This window comes from Ictidomys tridecemlineatus, chromosome 6 (genome assembly GCF_052094955.1).
Source record: "Ictidomys tridecemlineatus isolate mIctTri1 chromosome 6, mIctTri1.hap1, whole genome shotgun sequence".
NCBI lineage: Eukaryota > Metazoa > Chordata > Mammalia > Rodentia > Sciuridae > Ictidomys > Ictidomys tridecemlineatus.
Window position 1 is genome coordinate 11,970,735 of NC_135482.1, and position 24,210 is coordinate 11,994,944.

Sequence of the window (24,210 nt, forward strand, 5' to 3'; positions counted from 1 at the left end):
GAGCTTGGGGTGTATCTCAGTGGTAGAGTGTGTGGTTTGAATGAACAAGGTCCTGTGTTCAATCCCCAGTGGAAGAAGAGGAGGAACAGACAAGGAAAGGGATTTTCTTTTTCTACCTTCTCTTTCAATAATGCCTTCTTTCACTTTAAAAGAAAGACATGCTCCCCACTTACCTTGAACCCTACCCATGCTGCCTTGCTCTGGAATAGAAAAACTTCTAGGCATCAAAGGGTGTAGATGCAATGCAGGAGTCCAGCAAGCCACATTAAACCACAGGGTTCCTGAGGCCTGCCTGGTTTTGCCTGTCCTCTAAACATCCCTAATTAGGGCAAAGCTTAGCATTAGAAGTGCGATATTTTGACCCAAACCTACCAATATTTATGTAAAATATAAGATATCTAATTATTGAGAAATAAATTATTCTTATACATTTTTAATATATGATGGTGAGTTTCTAATTATCAGATTTTAATGGATACATTTAATCACGATGTGACAGGTTTATTTTAAAGGGTCAATATTTATAATTCACTGCACATTACATCCTTGGCAATTATTTAAACATAAGATGATAATTTTAGATGTCAATTTAAATGCTTTCAAGGGGGCATGTTATTTTTTAAAACTATCCTCGGATGCAATGAGTAAAAATTTGCAGAGTCTATCCTTAAACCAGAGAAGAGAGACGATAGAGGAAAAGATATGACACAGGTGTGAAACTTTTGAAGTCTGCCTTGGTTGTGAGCACTTATTTCATGCTCACTGTGATGGAAGACTTGTTCCTAGTCTGGGGATCACCCAGGAAAGCAGCAGAGGTGGAGGACGCGCTTCACAAGTCCACCAAGAAGGGCAGAGGCACAGGCGGGATGGTGTCCCGTGGACCTTCTTCCACTTGAAACCACAGACTTCACTTCCTCCCTCTGACTCGTTCTTCTCTTCCAGCCTCCAATGGATGCTGTCCTGTGAGGCAGGAAACTCAAGGAGGCAGTGGTTCCAAGAGTCTCCGTCACTCAATCACTAATTCAAACACCCTCATCAACCATCTCTATTCCAAGCATGTCCTAAGTCGGGGAGATGAGCTGAGACTAAATGACTCCAAGGAACTAGTGATGGGACCACCCACAACAGGGCTTTCTAGACAGTGTGGACAGAAAGAGCAAAGGAAACAGAGCTGAAGTTAGCTTTAACCACTTGGAGAGGAGAGAGAGGAGGAGCGTGCCCAAAGTGAATGAATGGAAAGACGCCGGAAAATCGGCTAGGAATGTAGGCAGGCACCAGGTCCTGCATCCTCGTGGCAGGGAATGTGCATTAATTCTAAGTATTAAGAGAGGCCGGGCGTGATGGCATGCTCCTGTAATCCCAGCGGCTCGGGAGCCTGAGGCAGGAGGATCATGAGTTCAAAACCAGCCTCAGCAATGGTGAGGTGCTAAGCAACTCAGGAGACCCTGTCTCTAAATTAAGTACAAAATAGGGCTGGGGATGGGGCTCTGTGGTTGAGTGCCCCTGAGTTCAAACCCCAGTACGAGAGAGAGCGCCATTTGAGGTGTTTATCAGGGGGTTCAGTCTTTATGTTTTTAAAAGATTATTCCTCTCCCTATGTGAAGATTATGTTGTAAGGACCCTGAGTTAAGCCATGGGTTACATGCACCTACACATACACACACACACACACACACACACACACACACACACACACACACACACACATACACAGCTGTTTTCTCTGCCTTTTGGAGCACCACTAAAATTATAGTTAAGATTATTTGTTTAAAGACACACACCCAAAACAACACGAAAAGCAAGAGAATAACAAAAATTGAGAAAGTTGGAAGTCATATGGAACAGGTGATAAAGGACCTAGCAAATTCTTCTGCTGGAGATGGGAAATACCTGAAAATGATTTGACCTAGATAATAGGATCCCCCAAAGACTCAGAAATTGGAGGTCTTTTCATTACAAATGAAAAAATCAAAGTAACAAAGACTGGAAAATCCTCACACCACAAAACCCTCCACTTTTAAAAAAGACAAGAATTTTGTTTCTTTGCAAAAAAATAAAGGGATTCTTATCTTAGACATCAGGTCCTTTCAAGGGCAGGGTTACTAAACTAGCATCTGAAGATTACGTGAACACATGTGGTTAGATGCTGAGCAGCACAGGCCTCTGCCTCCACTCAAATTCTAGAATGTTAGCATTCACATCCTCTGGAAGGAGCTTTTCAGAGGAAAGTAGGAATAAGGTATGAAAATCTGTAAAATATTGAAGCACCAGCCCTGAAGTTCCCACATCCACATAATTGTAATTCCTGATTCAACAACATGGTTCCGAACAATCAACGGGTCTAAGAAGAAATCAAAAAGGAAATATGGAAGTATTTTGATGTAAACTAAAATGGAAATACAACATACCACAACCTTTAAGGTGAAAAGCAGCTCTAAGAGGGAAGTTTATAGCAATATACACCCACATTAACAAAGAAAAAAGATCTCAAGTCAGCCACTTGCTATTACACCTCAAAGAACTAGAAAAAGCAGAACAAAATGAATCCAAAGGTCGTGGAAAGGAAAAATAAGAAAGATTAAAGCTGAAATAAATCAACTACAGAATAGAAAAATGATTTTTAAAAAATCAACAAAATTAAGAGTTGGCTTTTGAAAAATTAAACAGAAAACTTCAACTAGACTAACAAAAAAGAGAAGATTTATGAAATAAAAATAAAAATGGAGACATTACAACAGAGGTATCAGAAATTTAAAAAGGTCATAAGCGTCTATCATGAATAACCATATGCTAATATACCAAATAATCTTGAGGAAATAAATAACTTCCTGAAATATACAACTTATCCAGTTCAACTCAGGAAGAAATAGATAGCCTAAGTAGACCAATAACTAATAAATATTGAAGTAGAAATTACCCTTTAATGATAAGAGGGAAGTATTTTATGTATAATGAAAAATAATTTGTTATTCATTTTTTAAAGGAGTCTTGCCATTTCAGACTATATGGATGAACTTAGGGAAAATTATGGTAAATGAAGTGAGTCAAACAGAAAGACAAACACTTCATTGAAAAAAAACCCTTAAATACATCCAACTAGAGAGTAGAGTGGTGATTATTAGAGGTAGGGGATGGAGGTATGGAATGGACAGATATAAGTCAAAGGGTAAAAATTTGCACATATGGAGGATGAATAAATCTAGAGATATGTTAAATTATGTGTCTATAGAAGTCATTTTACTATGTATATGTATGTCAAAATACTATGTTTTACTCTTTAAATTTATACAATAGAAAATAAAGATTTTTTTAAATCATGAATGTTATCAAAGTCATGATTATATCACAATCTGTACATAGTGCATGGTGATACCATTTATTTGTTATAAATTCTGGGAAAAAAAAAACAGTTAAAGGGAGGCATCAAAAATAACTCAAGAAAAGTAGCATCATTTTTCCAGATTTGGAAGTTTACCAAACTCCCAGGACACTGGATGAAAACAAGTCCAAATTAAGTGAAATAATCATGTGATTTTAGAATATAAAGAGATTCTTTAAACTCTCAAAAAAGGAGCAAAGAAAAAAATGAACACAGGCAAAAGATAAACAATTAAAAAGACTTTTCTTAATAGCAATACCAGGCATGTCAGATACTAGCAGGCAGTGAGGCTGACAACACCTTTAAAATCAAAAGGGTATTAATTTCCAAGCTAGAATTCCATACCTAGCTAAACTATCAATCAAAAATCAATGTAGTTAATCATTTTTCAAAAATGAAAAATCTCTTTTCAAAAAATCCTATGACTCCTTTCCCAGAAAACTACTAGAGAAGATGAACCACAAGAAAGAAAGAGTAATCAAAAAAGAAAACATAGGACATTAGAAATCAGAAATGATTCCCAGAGGAGTGGTAAAAAGAATACCCAGAATGAGATCCGTGCTCCAGGAATTAAAAGTTTTGGAATACAAGATGAATCCAACCGTCAGATCAGAATATGAATCACAAATATTAGACAGATATAAAATACCTAAAACCTGCATATTTGAGGTGGGTGAAAAGAAAATTTAGACAAATGAAAAAGACTCTGGGTTGAATTACTCATAAGTACATAGAAATATGAGCAAAACGAAAACTCAGTAATAGTTCTAGGGAAAACAAGGTTGTACATAAAAGTAGATGTAATTAGTACATAAAAGAAGAACTAAATAGTGATAATGTAAATTGATCTAACCAGAATTGAGATAGTTAAGAAACTTCAAAGGTTGAGAGGATGACAGGAATATGCATGGGAGCCAATTCTTAGATAATGTGTAAAACTGAAAAAATCAAAACAGGTAGCAATATAGCTGGTTACATAGATATAGACAAATAAATATCAAAATTACCAATTAAAAATTAAAATCATTACTTTTGGGAAAGGGAAGCTGGATAAGAGGAACAGAAAACTTGTGTTTTATGTAACACAATGATGTGCATAAATAATAATAATACATGTAATGCACCTGTGTTGAGGCAGGCATTGTTCTAAGCAGTCTTCATGCATTATACTCATTAAATTTTCATAGCAACTCTAAAAGTTTTGCCCTATTATTGTTTTCATTTTGCAAGTGAGTCAAGGGAGGCTCAGAGAGGTTATATAGTTACTGTGTGATTACAGGACATGCAAGCATCAGACTGGAATGCAATCCTGCAAAGTGGCTCTAGAGTGTCCATTTCTCAATATTTACAGTATTGTAACCTTGTTACACAAGGTTCCTTAAGCTTTTCTAAGCCATTTACCCCTTGGGCATTCTAGTAGAGCATAGGAGCCCCTGCTTTCAAAAGGCTTAACATAAGAAGCATGGAAGTTGAAAACACAATCACATCTAAACAGTTATCAAAATATTTTAAAACGTGATATAACAACATCTGCGCTTCTTTGCTATTGCATTACTTAGCAAAATCCCACCATGGGCCTAATGTCTACCATGATTCTGAAGCAACCGATAACACTAATGGAACATAAAAATATCAATTCCTATTGTTGGCAACGTCTTTCGGGTACTGATAACACAACCTTGGTTTCCTGCCCAAGTTCCTGAGTGAAAAGGTAAATTTGGGGAAGAAATTCATGAAAAGAAATGTGTAGTACTTTCTTCTCCTAATTTGTGGATCCTGTAAATTCCATACATGAACCAATAGTATACATTCAGCTGTACTACTATCTCTCAACTTCAGTGAAGATATAACCTTAATTTAAAAAATTTAAACTCTAGGGGAAACAAAAAATAATACTTAAGAAGGCAAATGTTACAATATAATAAGGCAAGAAGGGAAACAAGGAGACCCATTAAGGAGAAATGCCACAGCAAAGGGGCATGAAAACTCTGTTTTCCAGATTCCACAACTATCCTTTTCCTATACTGAACACAGTTATTGGGTATACCAATTATTTATAGCCACAATGACATATTACACACAACCGAAAACTTTCAGCAGCACACCAAAATGGCACTTACTATTCATACATCTAGAGTGTTCAGCTAGGTAGCTCTTCTAATTCTGGCTGGGCTCAGCCGTGTGGCTCTTCTGGCCTCAGCTGGACTTACCCCTGCCTGTGAGGTCTGCATATTTGTCAATAATCTTAGATGATCCTGGTTGGAACGCATGGGTGACCTATTTCTCTCATTCCCCCCCAGGCTAACCCAAGAAGTTTCTCAGAGTGAAAGCCAAGGAGGTGCAAAAGCAATTCAATCACAATAACATTTTTTAAAAAAAATCTCATCCTGAGTTATGTTAATTAACATCCCATTGGCCAGAAAAAGCCCCACAGTTAACTCCAGCATCAGAGTTGGAGTGAGAGATACTACAAAGTGACACGGGTACCACGTGGGTACAGGGAGTTGCAGAGAATTGGGACCACTGATGCGATCATCTACCTCACGAGGTCTTCTCATGTTTTGCTCCTTTGAATTCTCCCTCTGGGCTTCCACAGAGCTGCCCCATCTCTTACTGTTTTAGTTAGCTTTTTTGCTGCTGTGACTTAAAGAATCTGACCAGAACAACTATAAGAAGGAAAAGTTTATTTGAGGGCTTAAGGTTTCAGAGGTCTTAGTCCACAGAAGGCCAACTCCATTCCTTAGGGCTCGAGGTGAAGCTGAACATCATGGTGGAGTGCGTGGCCGAGGGAAACAGTTCACATCACAGAGAACACAAAGCAGAGAAAGAGACTCCAGCTCCAGATACAAAATATATACCCCAGAGCCACGCCCCCAATTAACCACTTCCTCCAGCCACACCCACCTGCCTCTAGTCACCACTCAGTTAATCCATTGGGGATTAATTCACTGATTGGGTTCAGACTCTCACAATCCACTCATTTCTCCTCTGAAGCTTCTTGCATTGTCTCACACGTGAGCTTTTGGGGGACACCTCACATCCAAACCATTTAATAACATCAAAGACCTCGTGTGGTCTTCAGAGCTCACCCCCTCTCAATGCCTTCCTGAGGTCTTTTTGCAACCGTCTGCAGAGGGGCTGGGTTGAACAAGGTTGAGGATATCCATTCCCAAGCCCTCTGAGCTGTTGCCAACCACCCCAGTGGTCAATTGAAGAAACTTTCCCATCTGGACTTTCCATTTGGTAGTTTGCAGTATCAACATGGAGAGTTCAAACCAACTTCTGTTTATTTTTCTCCACACCAAGACTGCAGAGATGGTCAATGTTGTTACAGCAGCACATCTTCCCTTCTCCTGACATCTTTCTAATGGCCTTTCCTCACTCCTTTATCCACTGCATCCGAGGGAAGATGGAGTGATTTATCTGGAAAGCTTGCAACCCACAAGCAACCCACAGAGAAGCCAAAAATAACCTTTGTTTTGAATTATAAGAATTTCTTATGCATCTGTTTCTCTACTACTTCTTCCTACCTCTTTCTAAGTGAAAATGATTTGAAAGAAATTATTAGCAAGCCAAGGTACTGTGCTGATAAAACTTATGTAAGGAAGTGCCTTAACCTAATCTCAATGGACTACAGTTCATTTGCAAAACTGGGTTCTGTCTACCCAAATGTCATAAGTGTAGTATTGATTGTACTAACCTGCTCAAATTCTGTCATGGCTCTTGACTGCCTAGCAAAACATGTAGCCTTCACTACGTAGCCTCAACCAGTTCTTGTAACAAGACTTCCCAATACTTCTCCATCTCATCCATACCCTCTAGCTCCCAGGCTCACCTGCACAGATCCCACTTTCCCAACAAGGTCAAGATCAAATACCACTTCCATTTGTTCAATAAGCAGTTATGGAAGGACTCCTCATTTTCAGACACTCTAGAAAAAGTTCACATAAGATATCTCATATAACTTCCATGAGTGTGTCTGTAGATCAGCTAGGAGGGAGTCAAACAATGGGGGATAACAAGGAGGGACAGACAAGCGTGTCCCAGGAAGAAGGAGCAGGATGTGCAGAGGCAGAGGAATGAGGGCAGCAGCAGAACCTGCTCAGAGGGCATGAGATGGTCAATGTTGTTACAGCAGCACATCTTCCCTTCTCCTGACATCTTTCTAATGGCCTTTCCTCACTCCTTTATCCACTGCATCCGAGGGAAGATGGAGTGATTTATCTGGAAAGCTTGGAAAGAATAAAATAGACTTCCCCTCATTTTCTCCGGAGCCAATTAATGCAAGAAGCAACGGTTCTGTAAGTGTTCATGTTGTGCATTCCATGCCTGCTGGTTTAAGACTTCTGGGCCTGCAGCACCTGGGCCAGTTCAAGGGATTCTAGGTAGTAGGCCCGTGACACTCCTATAAGCTGTCATCTAACTGAGCTCTTATGAGCCTGAGAGGTGGCATTTCAGTTTTCTGAGTCCTTTGGGTTGACTTCCTCAATTTACTCAAAACCCAGAAGAGGAAAGATAATACTGTTTGAGCTCCTCAGAGACTCTGAAAACCTGCAGCAGATCTTAGGTAACAAGTGGGAGGCATAGGCAGATATAAACTGGGATGGAGAAGGGGGAGCCGTGGGGGACGTGCTACGTTTCCTGCCATGGAGTTCTGGCTTTCTTCTGGAGCAGCGGAAAGCCACCAGAGGACTTAGAGTGGGGGAGAAACTCAGCCAGGTTCACATCTCAGGAAAAGTGGTTCTGACAGAAGAACGGGTTGGAGTGCAGGCAAGATGGGATGAGGACCAGGAAAGGCAGATGAGCTAGAATAGGCTCTTGTGGCCTGTCTAGAAGTCAAGTAGAGGAAGTGTGTGTGTGTGTGTGTGTGTGTGTGTGTGTGTGTGTGTGTGAGAGAGAGAGAGAGAGAGAGAGAGAGAGAGAGAGAGAGAGAGAAATGGAAAGTGCCCAACCCCAAATTCATGCAAAAATCTAACCCTCAGTGTGATAGGATTGGGGGGAGGGCCTTAGGGAAGTGTCAGGTCAAGAGAGCAGACCCCCTTAATACTACCACATTGGGGATCTCCTTCCAACATATCAGTTTGGGAAAACACATTCAGGACACAGCAGTATCAATTCTAGAGATACTGGAGGAAGTTATTTTCGTGATCCAACTACCCGCCCATCCCATCCCAACTCCAGGCTAGAAACAATCTACTAAGAATGTCATTTTCTTTCACCCCTTACTGTGAACTTTATCATTGTCCCCATTTGTTAGCTATCTGTCTTCCATGTTTTCCCTTCCCAACCAGATGCTGCTTCTCAGTGACTGGAACATTGAATCTCCCTTTTCCCCCGTCACTGACCCGGCTCGGAATTAGACATAAATAAGTAAATTAAGAGGCAGAGTTGAGCTAAGAAAGAGGTGAATGTAATGAAACATAAAACCTGAAAAGAGGGATGTAGCAATTAGCTATTGCTGCGTAACAAACTACTCCCAAAACGTTGTGACTTACAATGGCAACTATTCCTTATTGCTTAAAAAGGCACAGGTAAGGGGAGTGGTTCTGCTGACCTTACTTCATGCATCAGTCCTCATCTGACCACAGTGACCTCCTGCTCAGCCCATTGTAGCTGATGACTCACCAACAAGGGTAAGGAGGACCCCTGACACACATCTCTCATCATCCAGCAGGCTAGCAGGACTTGTTCTTGTGTGGCCAGACAAGTTGCCAAGAAGCCAACGGAAGCACGCAAGCTACTTGAGGTCTCAACTCAGAACGGGAACGAGGTCACTTCTGACTTCTATTAGCCACAGAAAGTCACGAAGCCAGTCCCTGTTCAAGAGATAGGTAAACAGAACCCACTTAATGGGAGTGATAGTAAAGTAACATTGTTAAGGGTCCAGAAATAGGGAGGTGTGGAGAATTGGGGTCACTTCTCTACTCAATCATGGGGAAATTTTGGACACCAATTTGGCTTGGGTCCTTACTAGCAAGGACCAAGAGAGAATTGATTGACAACTACAGAATATGACAATATTAAAGATAACAATTATTGCAAGCCAACTGGTGTATTCTCCACAATGAATCTAATGTAGTTAATGCTGTAATCCCCTTTGTACAGCCACAGAAATTTAATCTTCAAGTGGAGATGTGCCTTATTCAAGGTTATCCAGCTCCTAAGGTAAAAAAAAGCTACATAACTAAAAACACGCATTCACAGTCACCACTTGGAACGCTGGACAGCTGGCTTGGGCTCCATCTGCAGAGAAAATTTGCAAGAGGTTCCTCTACTTGGCTGAAGGAAAACCTCATCTTTTTTTTTTTTCCCCAATGCATCTTCTTTCTCTTTTCATCCCTCTTGATTATCCCTCTTCCTGTGAAGTCTATTTTTCAGATTTAGTCCACAGTGTTTTATAATAAATGGCTTCCTTCCCTGCTTTAGAGAGACATGGGGAGGATTAACAGTTAATTTAATGTTTGCAAAAATGCCTTAAGCATCTTGGAATTAGACACGTCACGTGCAAATAAATAAAGGCTTTGGAGTATAGAGACATCACATGCTCAGAGCGTCTAAATGCATGCATGCACACAGCCAGCTGAAAATCTACTGATCCCACCAGACCGGCACCAAGCGACCTTAGGATTCACATTTTCACATGTGGTATTAGAAGAAAGAGATGTAAGGCAAAATTCCATCGGCCACGGCGTTTGCTCTCTCCGTATGGAGATGAGATGTTTTCCAAACACCTTCCTTACTGTTTCATAATCCAAGCCTGCCCTGCCCCCCCCCCCCCCCGCACACTCACCCCTTTCCTGGCCTTTCCAATCCCTTCCCTTCCTGTTCCCACCATCTCCCCCTAAGCTACTCTACTTCTCTAGGGTACACCTCTCTGGTGACAGAGTAGTGAGAACAGGAGACAAGGTTCCGTTGTTAAAGAGGGTGAGCAAGATAGCAAGAAATCGGAAGCTTCCATGAAGCGAGGTTCTAATTTCTTACCCCCATTTTTAGGTTGAAAACTGGTTGATCAGGGTCACCATCTCTGGGTCCTGCAGATGGAGCCTCTACCCTCACTACGGAGTCTTCACATCTGAATCCTCAGAGAAGTATCCCCTAAGAATTCAACATTCGTGGAAGCCTGGGATTCAGGAAACCTCCAAAACTCATAATTTGGCTGAAATGTCATGTTGATTTAATGTGTCTTTGGGGGTTGCCAAAGAACATTAAAACATCCTTTCTCCCAGGGACCTGGCGACAGAAGCAAGAGGACCACAAATCTGACACTTACCTGGACAACTTAGTGATACTGTGCCTCAAAATGAGATAAAAACAGCTGGGGACACTTATTAGCATGCAGGTAAGTCCCCACCACCGCCCCAAAATAAAATTCTTTCTTTAAGAACTAAACAACTGATATATGACTGCATTTCCAGGGTAAAACATATAGTGGTCAAGGTAACGTGGGTTTATGATCAGAGAGGAAGAGCCTCCAATTTCCAGGCCTTGTGGTATATTTTTGTTTCCTCTGGAGGCCAACTCGATTTTCATTTTAACCAGACTGGAGGAGCTGGCAGGAGACTACCTCAAGTGAGTGTCCGCAGCTCCAACAGCCTTAGAAGAAACAGCAGATGGAAGATGGACAAGGAAACTAATGTGTCCTCAGTGGCTCTGGACACTGGTTGAGCTTTGCTTCTCAGCATTATCTCATTTACCACCCGTCCCCTTTAAGGGTGTGAGAGCAGAATATAGAAATGCAGTTATCTGCAGTTTGCTTTGCAAGTCAGAGGTCGGCTGTCTCGTTCTGGATGGTTCACAGAGCCAAAGTGAGCTCCCTGAGGAGAAGGCAGTAACGCAGTCACCTTTGTACCTCGTCTAGGACCTGGCAGAAGACAGGAAGTTGGGACATATACTGAAGGCAAATTAAGAAAGTGCAGAAGGAGAATTGACATCCTTTCTTGTCAGTCTCCAAAATCTGTTTTGCATCTTTCTACAGAATCAAATTCTGCATGTGTGTGCGCACATACATGCACACACACACACACACACACACACACACACACACACACACACACAGAATTTTTACCCTTAGGAAATGCATAAAACTCAACACATATTGTTTGTTCACAGTCTCCTTCCTGAAAATAAAATATTGTTGGGATGTGCATTCTTTGGCAGTACAGGTATTTTTTTTACTCGTCTCGTACACATGTATCCTCATTTTTCTTTTTCTACTTTCAGAGAGGGGTTCTGAATCAGAGCATTGGCCAATAGATTCATTCAGGTCTCTACTGGAAAAAATTCTTGCAAAGTACCTAATTAGTTTTGAGAATTTCAAAATTTTGAGATGGAAAATTCTTATTTTATTGCTTTAGAGCTTTAGGCCCAACCTACAAACTTCAATGTGATCTTGCCTTGAGGCATCACCCAACCCCAATTCCCCACCTGTCTTCCTTAGTCAGAGAGCTCCAGTCACCAGGGCTGGTGCAGAGACAAACTCATAGTGCTCCTCCCACAGGGCCTTTGCATTTGCTGTTACAGCTGCCTGGACCTCTCTTCCTGTATAAACTACATTTCTCACTCCCTTACATCCTTCAAGTTACAGTTTAAATGTCACCTTATCAAGATGTAGTTCCTGAGCCCACAGTCTTCTCACCATGGCTTCTCTAGGCTCTTAGCTTACTGGTTTTCCTTTTGGCCTCAATACCTGGCATTATAGATGGATGTGTTTATTGTCTCTCTTCCCCTCACCCCCCCGGGATATGAGCTCTTTATTTGTCTTGCTGTTCTAGCTTCAGTCCCTAAAGCAGTCCCTGAAACATAATAGAAACTCAGTGTTTTCTGATTGAATCAACGAATGGCAAACCAGGTGCCTCCACTCCTCCCTTCCACGTCCATTTCCAGCCTCCCTGACTGACCACAGTGACCTCCTGCTCAGCCCAGATGGAGGCTCAGAATCCTCTGCACACAGAAGCCCCTGCAACAACTGCTGGCACTTGCAGGAACTCATTTGTCTTGCTGTGGCCGATGCGCCTTCTGCCCTGAGGAACAGGGCTGGGCTGCACGTCAGGAAGGAGCCCCTTCCTTTGCCCCTCTGGCTCAAGGCCAAGATTAGACCTCAGCCCAGTGGCCTGTTCCTTTACGTCTTGTTCCCACTGGGATCACAGATGGATCCTCTCACTTGCTGAGATGCACAAGCACTGGTTTGATTGACAGCAGATTGCATGTCTCTCTCCCCAAGTCTGCATTCAGCACCTCCATGTGGGTAGCTTGGAAGCCTGTCAGGGTGGGAGTGTTTACACCATGGGAACTGGCAAGAAGTCAGCACCCGCCCCACCCCAAGAGCTGGTTATTCAACCAGCATATCATGTCCTTGAGCCTCTAAATTCCAGTAACTAGAAGAAATATGGAAAAACATGCCCAAGGGGAATGTTTCTTTCCTCGCCAGAAACAACATAGGCCCAGGAGACTTTTCCCCATCCCATTTGGCCTTGGAAGGATGAAGAAGAGACTCCTAAATAAGAAGCAGTGCAGGGTACCGAACAGAAACGTTTGTCACGTGCAAGGACAGGGTTTTAGCCTCTTGGTTCCTGCCAGGAAAACTGCAGTGTGCTTAGCATCTGTGAGCATCAGGAGTCTTTATTTGCAAGAGAGGTGGAGATGGTGGGGACTGGCCTGGAGAGACGTTCGTTCTTTTGATACTTTCTGCAGCAGAATTCCCCCAAGATGTTTCTTAAAAATTCCATTTTCCTGGCACCAACCAACCTGTGCTGATAAACTCAGAAAACAGGACTTAGAAAAATGCATTTCAATGAGCAGAACAGAGTGGCTCTCAGGAGCGCAGTGAGTCCCGGACTAACTAAAAGAAACCCGCGGACTCTGAGGAACTCGCCCACAAAGCACCCGGCTGGGGTACCCTAGCAAGAGGTTCTGGCCGGAGGTCCAGGATGGAGCCTTGAACTCTATGGTTTAGTGGAGCATTTGAGGACATCTTGATGGTAGTCCAAGGTAAACATCGTGCTCCACCCATATGTCCCCCATGACCCCTGGCACCCCCAAGATAAGTTCTTTTGACATTCCTGACTTCTTTGCAATGACAGGCCTCGCCTGTAGTCGAAAATCTGCTTACTTTCCCCGGATCAATACCGCTAGACACACTTTGAACGCTTAATATGAGCAGGCATTACGCTGAGCCCTTTGCTTGGATTATTTCATTTAACCCTCAAAATAAGCCCCAGAGCAGAAGCTCTCAGTGGTGGGTGCGTGGCGATCCCTCCCAATGTACAAATGAGGAAGCTGCAGCTCGGAGAAGTCAAGTCATCTATGCAAAGCCTAAAAGCTAGTGTGATTTAAAGCCCAAATTCATACCCGAGCATTTCTGATACGAAAACTCACACTTCCATCATTAAGCTCATTGCTTCCCCAAGATTTTCAGAGATCAGAAGATAATAATTTAATTTAAATATCACACTGAGCCAAAGATACTTTTTTTTTTTTCAAACTAATTCAGAGCATTTCTCTAAAATGTCAAAATCTACTTTTCTGGGTTTTCCTCATATAGAAGTCTGGACTGGTTAGGACAGATTTATGTGGTTGGAATGCAATCCGAGTAATTGGTTTGGGTAGAGCAAAGTAACCGATAAATTAGCTTGAACATGACCTTTCAGAGGCAGCTCTTCTCTTCTGTTCCCATTCTCTGGCCTTGAATTGTCGCTTGTTAATTGGTAGTTTGTTCTCGGGTCCGGCTGCCTGTTCCTGACACTGGGCAATGCATTATGAGACAATCTACTTTCCGTGACTTCACGTGGTACCCATGGCAACCGTCAATGCCACTTCCCTGCAGACGGGCTGCTGCGTTTGTTCCCAGTGCGTCGCAGAAATGTAAACATCTTCGATAAAAATGTCCAGTAAAATGACAGTCCCAGCAAAGGATGACATTTATATAATTACCAGAGGGAAACAATCTATCATGACTCCAACTCCTCCTTTCCCAAGAACAAAAAAGGAAGGTGGAGGGTTTGGGGAGGTTTGGGTTTTTTTTCATTGTTTTTCGTTTTTAAAAGTGTTTTTTTTTGTTTGTTTGTTTGTTTGTTTGTTTGTTTTTTACCTTTTTGGATTTGGAGGAAAGAAACTAAGGGAAACGGTTTGCTGAACAAGATGTCATTGAAGAGACACAATGTTTCTGCGAGGATACCTTGTTCATTAAGGATCTGGTTCATTAGCGGCAAGGTGGCCACCATATTTATCCTCCATAGTTACAAGGCAAGGGCTCACCTGGAACAGCTCCTCAGGTGACTCAACCATCCTGACATTCAAAATTAATAATCCAAGATTCTCCTGGCCGATGGAGAGAGGCTTTACTTTGAACACTTTTTTTTTTTTGGAGGCACACCAGGGATTGAACTCAGGCACTCAGCCACTGAGCCACCTCCCCAGCCCTATTTTGTATTTTATTTAGAGACAGGGTCTCACTGAGTTGCTTAGCACCTCAATAAGTTGCTGAGGCTGGCTTTGAACTAGAGATCCTTCTGCCTCAGCCTCCCAAGCCGCTGGGACGACAGGTGTGCACCACCGTGGCTGGCTAACTTTGAATTCTTGAATCTGGATCTGGACAGCATCTAAACCACATTCTCTCTCACTTCTCCTCCTATGCTGTTCCTTCTGCCTGGCATGCTCTTCCCACCTCCTGGGGCAGCTCCTGTCACTGGTCATTTACAGTGAAGTTCAACTATCACCTCCTTCAGCAGCTATGGAATTCTGAGGTGGATCCACCTTGCATGATCTCTCCTCTCCAGCGTGGGTGGTACCTATGAATACAAGGCGACGTCTCTCCTGCGGGTACGTTTATCCTAATGGAATTCTTCTGAGTGGTCCGAACCTCATCAGATGAGCTCTTTTTTGATTTTCTTTCTTGTGCTAGGGAATGAACCAGAGCCTCATTCATGGAGGTTCTGAACTACATCCCCAGCCCCACATAAGCTTGTAAAAGAAGTTAAAATAGGACTTCCAGTTTCAGCTTAGACACATTAAGAACTTGGAAACTATCACTCCCATTATTATATTAAGAAAAAAAAACTAAAAAAAAAATCTAAATATTCATCAATTTATTGGACCATGACAGAGGTAAAGAGGTAAGAAAAACTATTCCTCTGAAAGCTGGCTAGACAATCTTATCCAGAGAAACACAGTTGAGCTCTGCTGCTTACCTGGAGCAGAAGCCTCTGGAAGACTCCGGTGGTAATTTTGACATATGGTGGGAGACTGAGTGTGGACGCCATCAGAGTAAGGAACTCCTGGGGGCCAATCTTAAGGGGACCTCCAACATTCTGTGGTCTTGAACTTCAGGATCTCTACCAGATTTGCCTGTCCACATTCCAAGAAAGATCCCTCATAATTCTAGTAGAAAGGAGGGAAGAGTAATCTTTTGGAAATATACCCAGAGTCTGTTCCATAACAGACACCTACACTTCAGAACCTTCCAGAACCCCACAGAGAGGGGGAAAAATTCTTTCCACTCCAGGCCTCTGTAACATACCTATTTCATCTAAGGGGAAGAAGAACATTCCACATGAGTCAGGTCTCCAAGGGAACAGGGAACCCTGAAGACAGGAGGGGGAAAAAAGGGTCAAATCACTGCAAAAATGCAGTCTTTTGGTACCTGCAGGAGATAGGTTCTAGGGCCCCAGAGATGCTAGGATCCACAGATGCTCTAGTCCCTCATACATAAAAGCAAGCACTTGCATATCGCCAATGCACGTCATCATGTCCAGATTATTTATGACACCTAATGCAATGTAAGTTCCAAGTAAATAATTGTATTATTTGGGGAATATTGACAATATTGTCCACGGTGTTCAGTACAATTCAGTTTTTTTATTCAATTTTTTTTTGACGTGATATTGGTTGAATCCACAGATGTGACACTTGCAGATGTTGAAGGTTTATGAAAGTCACAGCCCCAGGACACAAGGCCAGTAACAGACGGAAACTTCATTGGAAGGTTGTGGAATATTCCATCTTCCTCATACCTTACCACCACACCTACCCAGCTCAGTAAAGTAGCAGCTCATAGCTGCAAGAGCTACCAGAGGAGGAGTCTCTGAGGAGAAATACTCAATCAAAAGTCAAAGAGGGAGACAAGCAAAGTCCCTAGAGACACTGAAGGTATTTGAAGCCCTCATACCTTTAGGAGCAGCAAACACTAAACACAGCCCAAATGCCATCCAGATTGTGCAGACCTTAGATTGAAGGCGAATTTACCCCAGGTTCTAATTACTCCGTTCAACACGTCTGGCCTCCAGGAAGAAAATGACAGGGCAGACCCACGGGCAAGGAAGAGAAAGGTCTGGAGAAGACAGCAATCCTCAGGGACAGACTCAGATCCAACTCAAGTGTCAGAATTATCTGCTGGAGAATTAAAGGAGCTATGTTTGATATAAGGGATATATAACTGGAAAAAGGACAAAATATTCCAGGACCGTTGAGTGATGTAATCAGAGACTCTAAGAAACAACCAAATGAATGCAAAAGAAGCAAGATAGTAACCAGAATGAAGAGTGCCTTCAGGGCCCATTAGCAGACCTACACAGCCCCAGAATCGGTGAGCTAGGAGATCAGGCAATAGAGACAGCCCCAAATGCAAAGAGAAAAAATTAATAAAAGCCAAGACAGAGCGTCCCAGAACTGTGGGACGACATCCACAGGGGAAATACATGCATAACTGCAACACCATAGGAAGGAGGAGAAAGAGCAGAAGAAATGTTTGAAGTAATCATGACTGAGGACTTTCCAAAATTAATAACCCCACCAAACCACATATCCAGAGAATAAAAACAAGGCTAAACACATGGAAGATGAAAATACCTACAGATCGCACATTCAGATTGGAGAGACCAAAGACAAACACATTGGTAGGCATCCGAGGAAAACTGCACTTCACCTGTGGAAGAACAGTCGTGGGGATTATAGAGAACTTTGCACCAGAAATCACACATGCAGGAAGAGAGGGGAGTGAAACACTGAAAAGGTAAAAAAGAAAAAAAAAAAACACTTTGTACCATGGTAGAAATTTATGTCCAGAAAATGAGTCCTTTAAAATTGGAGTATAAACAAAGGCTTTCTCAGACCAGAAAATAACAATAATAATAATTGGAGAGAGAGCATGAGCATGACCAAGAGACCGTTCCTACAATAAAATTTAAAGGATATTTTTAGGCAGATGAAAAATCAGGTGGAGCAAACTCCTGGATGCACATAAAGGAAAGGAAAATAAAGAATAGAGAAATAGTAATCAGGACGTGCCGGGTGATGACATCCCATGAACAGGTGAAATAGATGACAGCAATGTGAGCTGGAGGGAGGGCGGGCTTGGGGGTGCTTGGTTGTGAGGTACACGCACCATTTGTGCAGTGGCCTGGTGCTACGTGAAAGTGGAATTTGGTCATCCTAAGGGTAGATTGCAAACTATGAAAGCAATGTGGTGTCCTGCCTGGATGGGAACGTGGAACAGGAAAGGATTTTAGGGAAACACACACACACACACACACATACACACACACACACACACACACACACACAGCTCTACATTGAGATGATTATGAAGATGGACTTTGTCTAGGTGCCCAGAGCCCCAATCCTACCTCCACAAGCCACTGAATTCTACCAAAACCCAACGTGAGCTTGGAGGAGGACTCCAAGCTCTAGGAGAGAGCCATTATGGCCAATGCCTTCATGGTAGCCATTCTTAACCCACAACAACTGAGACCAATGTACACTGCTTCAAGCTGCTCTGGTTTTGGTGATCAGTTATGTTGGAATAGAAAACCAACACACAAACCTTCCTGACTGTTCTAACCCAGATGCATGTGTTTCCCATGGGACTGTCATCTCACCTATCCATTCATCCAACCTACACAGAGTAGGACCTATTTCACCCATTCCTCCACTGATGGACGCTTAGGTTGCTGCCATCTCTTGACTATTATGAACAGCGCCACAATGGACACGGAGGCAGAAGTCTTCAACGCCCTGGTTTCATTCCCTTTGGGTATATATCCTTAGTGAAATTGCTAGACCCATGTTCAGCTTTCTGAGAAAGCTCCTCACGGCTTTCCAGAAGGGCTGTACTCAATCACATTCCCACCCACAGTGTACGAGTTCCCCTTTCACCGCATGCTCGCCAGCATTTGTTGTTTTTTGGGTTTGTTATTTTTTTTTTGTCCTTTTGATGATAATCATTTTAACTGGAGTCAAGTGACATCTCACTGTGGCTTTGACAATAAATCGTTGCTCATCCTTAAAGGTTGGAAATCCTGTCATTTGCGAGAACATGGAGGAGCCTGGGAATGTTAAGACAAACTCCACCCAATCTCGCTCATATGTGAACCCATAGAAGTTAAGAGTGGAAGAGTGGATACCAGAGGCTCAGGGGATATGCGCTGAGGTGGACGCGGTAGGGCTTGGCCAAGGCTTACCATGTAATGGTTACACCGGGAGAAGAAGTCCCAGTGTCTATTCACAGCAGCAGGTGACCCGCCCTTAACCCTAATGCATTTCAAAAGAGCTAGAAGAGATTTTTTAATTTTTCTCACCACAAAAGTGTGATACATTTTTAAAGTGTTAGATATGCTAATTATCCCGATTGGATCATTACCAAATGTATCCATGGAATTGACACAGCACACTGCGCTTCAGGAACGGTTATGTGTCCCTCAGAAGGAGAATTCATGTGGAAATTTGTCAAGAGTGAAGAAAAGGTCCCACACATTCCTTCCACTAGGAGAGACACCGAGTTTAGGGTGGGGGACAGAATACAGTCCCTGCCATCTTGAAGCTTAGAGTGTGGGAAATGAAATATATATAAATGCTTAATTTGAAAACAATGGTAAGTTCTGTAAAGGGGAAAATAGGATGCGAGAGGAGAAGACATTTTTCAATACAGAAGGATCAGGGAAGACCTGGAGGAGGAAATCAGCATTAAGCTGAGACTTGAAATAAGCATGAACTGGCCAGGACAGCAAAGAGAAGCAGAGTGGATACCATGTGCTAAAGTCCTGAGAAGCACTGACCAGAAGCTCCCTACTAGGAGCTGGTATATAGTATAATGGAAAACCAAAGACAAGGAGAAGATCTAGCAAGAGGCCAGAGAAGACGGACAGCACCGCTGCCGTGAGTGAACGTGGGCAGAGAGCAGGAGGTGCACGTGGATGGCAGGAGGAGGTTGTCCCAGCAGGGTCCCGGGGAGACCATGGTACAGTGCCCGGAGCGCACACTGAGGACTGTGGGGATCCACTGTGGTCTGGGAAGTAGAGTTCCCACCATGCAGAGTGGGAAAGTTCACTCTGGATGACGGAGCTCAGACAGGAGGAGGCCGCCCAGAGCTGAGCAGAACAGTTAGGAGACTATTCCAGAAGCCCATGCTGGAGAGCCACCAGGCAAGAATCCAGCCATCGACATGGGAAGGAGGGCAAGTCCTCCTTGGAGAGGGGAAGGCTGGATATTCAATGGGCTGAAGAGGATCATGAAGGTCAGAGTGATGCCAAGGACGCCCAGGCATCCAGCATCCTGGATAAAAGCCCATCTGCCATGGTGAGCAGCACTGGGGAGGTGCAGGCTGCCCCCTTCCAGGAGACTGCCTCTGTACTGCTCTGCCCCCAGCCCCCCATCCTCTGCAGCCATCTTGGCCCAGCCAACTCCTGCTCTACCTCCAGAATCCAGCTCAGCCGTCACTTCTTCTGGAGAGCATTCCCTGAACCGTTTGTTGTCCCCTTCTCCTCTTGTCCCCAAGCCCCTGAATGTCCCTCTTCACACCACAGAGTGCTCTGTGGCATAAATACCCACGCGCTGCTTTGTCTCACAGAAATCAGGAGCCCCTGGCCCTGAACATCAAAGCTTTTCACTTTTAAAACATAGTCACAGGGAAGACTTGTCACGTGAGCAGATAGAGTGACAATGTAAGAAAGATCCGATATTGGAACCCGCGACCCCCAGCCTCTGACCCATGGCAGCAAATGCCTCTGAGCGTGGGCAGTGGAGCCCAGACCCTGCACCCCAAGGGCGACATGGCCAAAGGAGAGTTAAGGAACCTCAGACAAAATCTCAAGGCACTTGACGCACCTGCTTTCTCAATCTAAAACAAACGAGGTGAAATTTAAAGGAGTTGCCTCCTCACAGAACAGGAAAATAAAATGCACTCGAATGTTGAAATTGGGGCGTCTCGCTGCAAGAAAGGCAGTGAGTGGGCGCCGACTGCGGCTTTCAACCCAAGGTCATCGCACGGGTGGCCAAGTGCACTGTGCTGACCAGCGCAAGGCTCCTTCACGCTTCCCAACAAGCGTCTGAGAAAAAGAGACGCTCGCTTGCAGAAAGGATAGATTTAAAATTCTTGGCAAGAAGAGGAGGATGGTAGAGGGACTGGAATGGAAGGATATGAGGCAGAGGCACGCAGAGGTCTTCAGAGGTGCAGGCGGTGATGGCCGGGGTTCGCGCCCAGCTTACTGTTTTAATATGACAACTATGTTCCAAATATTCATTTTCATGGGCGAATGTATACCATCCAAAAAACTTAAGACACAGTGTGTTTGCCCAGGGTTACAGAGTTAATCTGTGGCAGAGGTGGCACTTTAATTCGGACTCTGTGATTCTAAATCTGGTGTCCCTACCACTGCTTCTTGTTGTCCTTGTTGCATAGCAAATGCCACCATGAGTCACGTCCTGCACATCCAAACTGGCATCTGCATTTGGCAGGGGTATCCAGACAGGAAAGAAGGAGCCTCTTCCTTGGTTAATAATGGTAAGGATGCCCTTGTTGTTGTTATTAAGAGTTTTTGTGATGCGCTCCTTGCACAATGCTGTGTGACCTTGAACATTTGAGATCACTCAGTCACAACACCACTGTCCTGCAAGATGAATCCCATTGTTCTCATTATACAGAAAGGGAGACTCAGATTGAGTGACCCACAGACCACATGGAATTGAACCTACTGCTGACGCCATCGTCCTCTGATGCACTAGCCTCTCCTTAGGAGGAAGGTCCCCACCTGCAGTCCTTTAATCATTTTGCTAACAGCCAGGGGTGAGCAGGACAGATTGCTCAGACCCTCAGTGGGCAGTTGCCCCCTCCCACTCACATGGAACAATTATGAATGGCTGTCAAGGTTGCGTTTCATCCAGGTCTTCCCAGGAGAGACTGCATCATTGCAGAGCTCAGGAGACATGCAGGACATGGGGCTCAGGAGGGAGACCTAAGTATCCTACTTCCAACTCTTGTGATGACTATTCAGGGGCAGGCATGCAGCAAGATAGACAGACAGACAGAAAGACAATCACCCCCTCAGGAGGGACCCTGAGCCCACCTGCCCACACAGCCACCTGGGTAGGGGTTGGGTCCTGTGTTTTAGATGTGGTTAAGAAGCGTGGTCCTCAGGGTGGCAATGCTGAGGGGTGGTGGAACTCTTAAGAGCCAGAGCAGAGCACCATGTAAGGTGGCAAGATCTTGGGAGCAGCAACCTGGGAAGGGATGGCTGCTGGTCCCAAGGAGTGAGCTAGTTCCCACAAGATGGAGTTGTCAGAAAAAGCAAGCCTGGTGCCCGACTCTCTCTGTCTTCCTGTTTTGCCACATGCACTCACTCTTCCCACCTCCCCTCATGCTGCTGCCTGCATGCCACACACTAATTGTGATGCAGCCAAAGGGTACCTCACTAGAGGCCAAACCAATGAAGCTGCCTGCCCCATTTGGGATTTTAGCCTCCACAACTATGCACTAAACAAACCATTTTGCTCTGTGAAATACCTAGCTTTGGGTATTTTGTTATAGTAACAGAAAAAAAACTAAGGCAGGGTAGATGTTGGGACTCATGCCTTCATCCTCAAATAAACTTGCTTTCATAGAAAAGCATAGCCTGGTGAATGCTCCGGAACTCAACCAATTGGACAAGTAACTCCATGTCGTTTTTCTCTCCTTGTGACCATGCAGTTTCTGAAATGTGCTGCTGGAGAAGACAGGGCTCTTATGCAAGAGCCAAATGGTGCTTTCTGTCCCTCCCAACACCAGCCTCACTGGCTGCAACACACACTGGCCTCTGTCGGCCCCACACCAAGCTCATGCATCTGTTCCCAGGGAATTTAGGTTCCAGCTTCTGCGTCACAAATGCAAGTGAAGAATCCTTTCCTCCCCCTCCTCCAGGTCTGGGCGGCTGGCTCCCTCCTGGTGCGTTCCATCACCCTGGGCACAGTGACATGAGCACCGCACTGAGGTCTCTCCCTAGGACCCTGTGACGTCCCTGCAGGTACGACTTCGCCTCGTCACATCACTAACTAGAAGAGCTTGGCCCTTCGCATCCCTGGGAGTGGGACTGCAAAGAGCAACAGGGGAAGTACTCAGGAGTTCAAGGACCTGCGAAAACCCTGCACATCGAGTGTCTCCCTCTAGAAAACAAGGGACTGTCATCAATTCTGAACATTAAACTTGTTCCCAGTCCATAACATACCCCCAACCCACCCCATGCCACGCGTGATTTTTATAACACACGCTTCATGTGGAATACTGCATGAAGCAGTATTCCTCTGCACTGTAGACTGCCCCTCGACTTCTTCCCTTCCCTCTCCTTCCCTCATGTCCTGTTGATTACCCACTCCTGCATCCAGGGTCTCCCTTCCCCACCCACCACTGAAACCTGAGTGCACGAGGCCAGGGCTGCCTGCTTCATACATCAGCGCTGTAACTCCCATGTTCCCAGCAGAGTGGCACATAGCTGTTGCTCAGTAAAAATCTTGTCAAACAATTGAATGAATAAATGAATGAATATAAGAAGAAAATATTTTTGAAGTTTCAAATGGACCTGAACATTTGGAAGTCTCTCCCCCACCCCGAAAAAATATATATGCTCCAGAATACAGAGTCCTCTCATATTGTAGTCCTTACAAACTTTCTGAATGAAGCTGCTCACTGGTTTTCCCAGCATCGTTATTTCACATTTGCTAAGGTTAGGGGCCATTCTAGACAAAGCATACCCGAAGCTAGACTTACCCTTAAACTTCCCATTTGGCCTAAGCCAACCTGAGTTCAGTTTCTGCCCCTTGCAATGGAGACTGCTGAGCAACACAGTAGGGGGTGGGCACTGACCCTGTTCCACAAAGACCCCTGGCAACAAAATAATATAAACAATGTGAGCACTGCACTGCTGTGAGCCAGCAAAGCTCTCCATGTGCTTTGCATATAGCCATCGTCCGTGCCCACATGCTCTGCATTTGTGGATTCAACCGAAAGCAGATTGAAAACACTAAAAAAAAAAAAAAAAATCTTGCATCCATACCAACTTGTAAAGACATATTTTCTTGTCATCGTTCCCTGGATAATACAGTATAACAGCGATTTACATAGCATTTGCATTATATTATAAGAAATCTAGAGGCGATTTCATGTGGAAGACACCTCTGCCCTCTGATTTAGGAAGGTCGTATACTCAAATACTCCATCATTTTATACGAGGAACTTGAGCAGCCACGGACTTTGATATGCTCAATGGTCCTGGAACCAGTCTGCCTCTGACACCGGGGGTGACTGTGCATTAACTCATTTAATTCTCACAACAGTTTTATAGGTAAGGACTATGACTTATGCCCTTTTCATGAAGGACCACCAGGTTCATGACCTGCCTGAACCACACAATTAGAAGAATCAGGGTCCAAACACCAACAGGCCTGGCTCCAAAGGCCACACGAGGCTTTAACTGTGATCAGCAAGTTTAAGTCCTTGTGTGGGAATCAGAGGAATTACTAGAGAAGCCAATTAGAGTTGTCTTTTTCCATGTCCTGTGAGACATTTGGAGACACGAGGAGGTGCACAGGAGGAG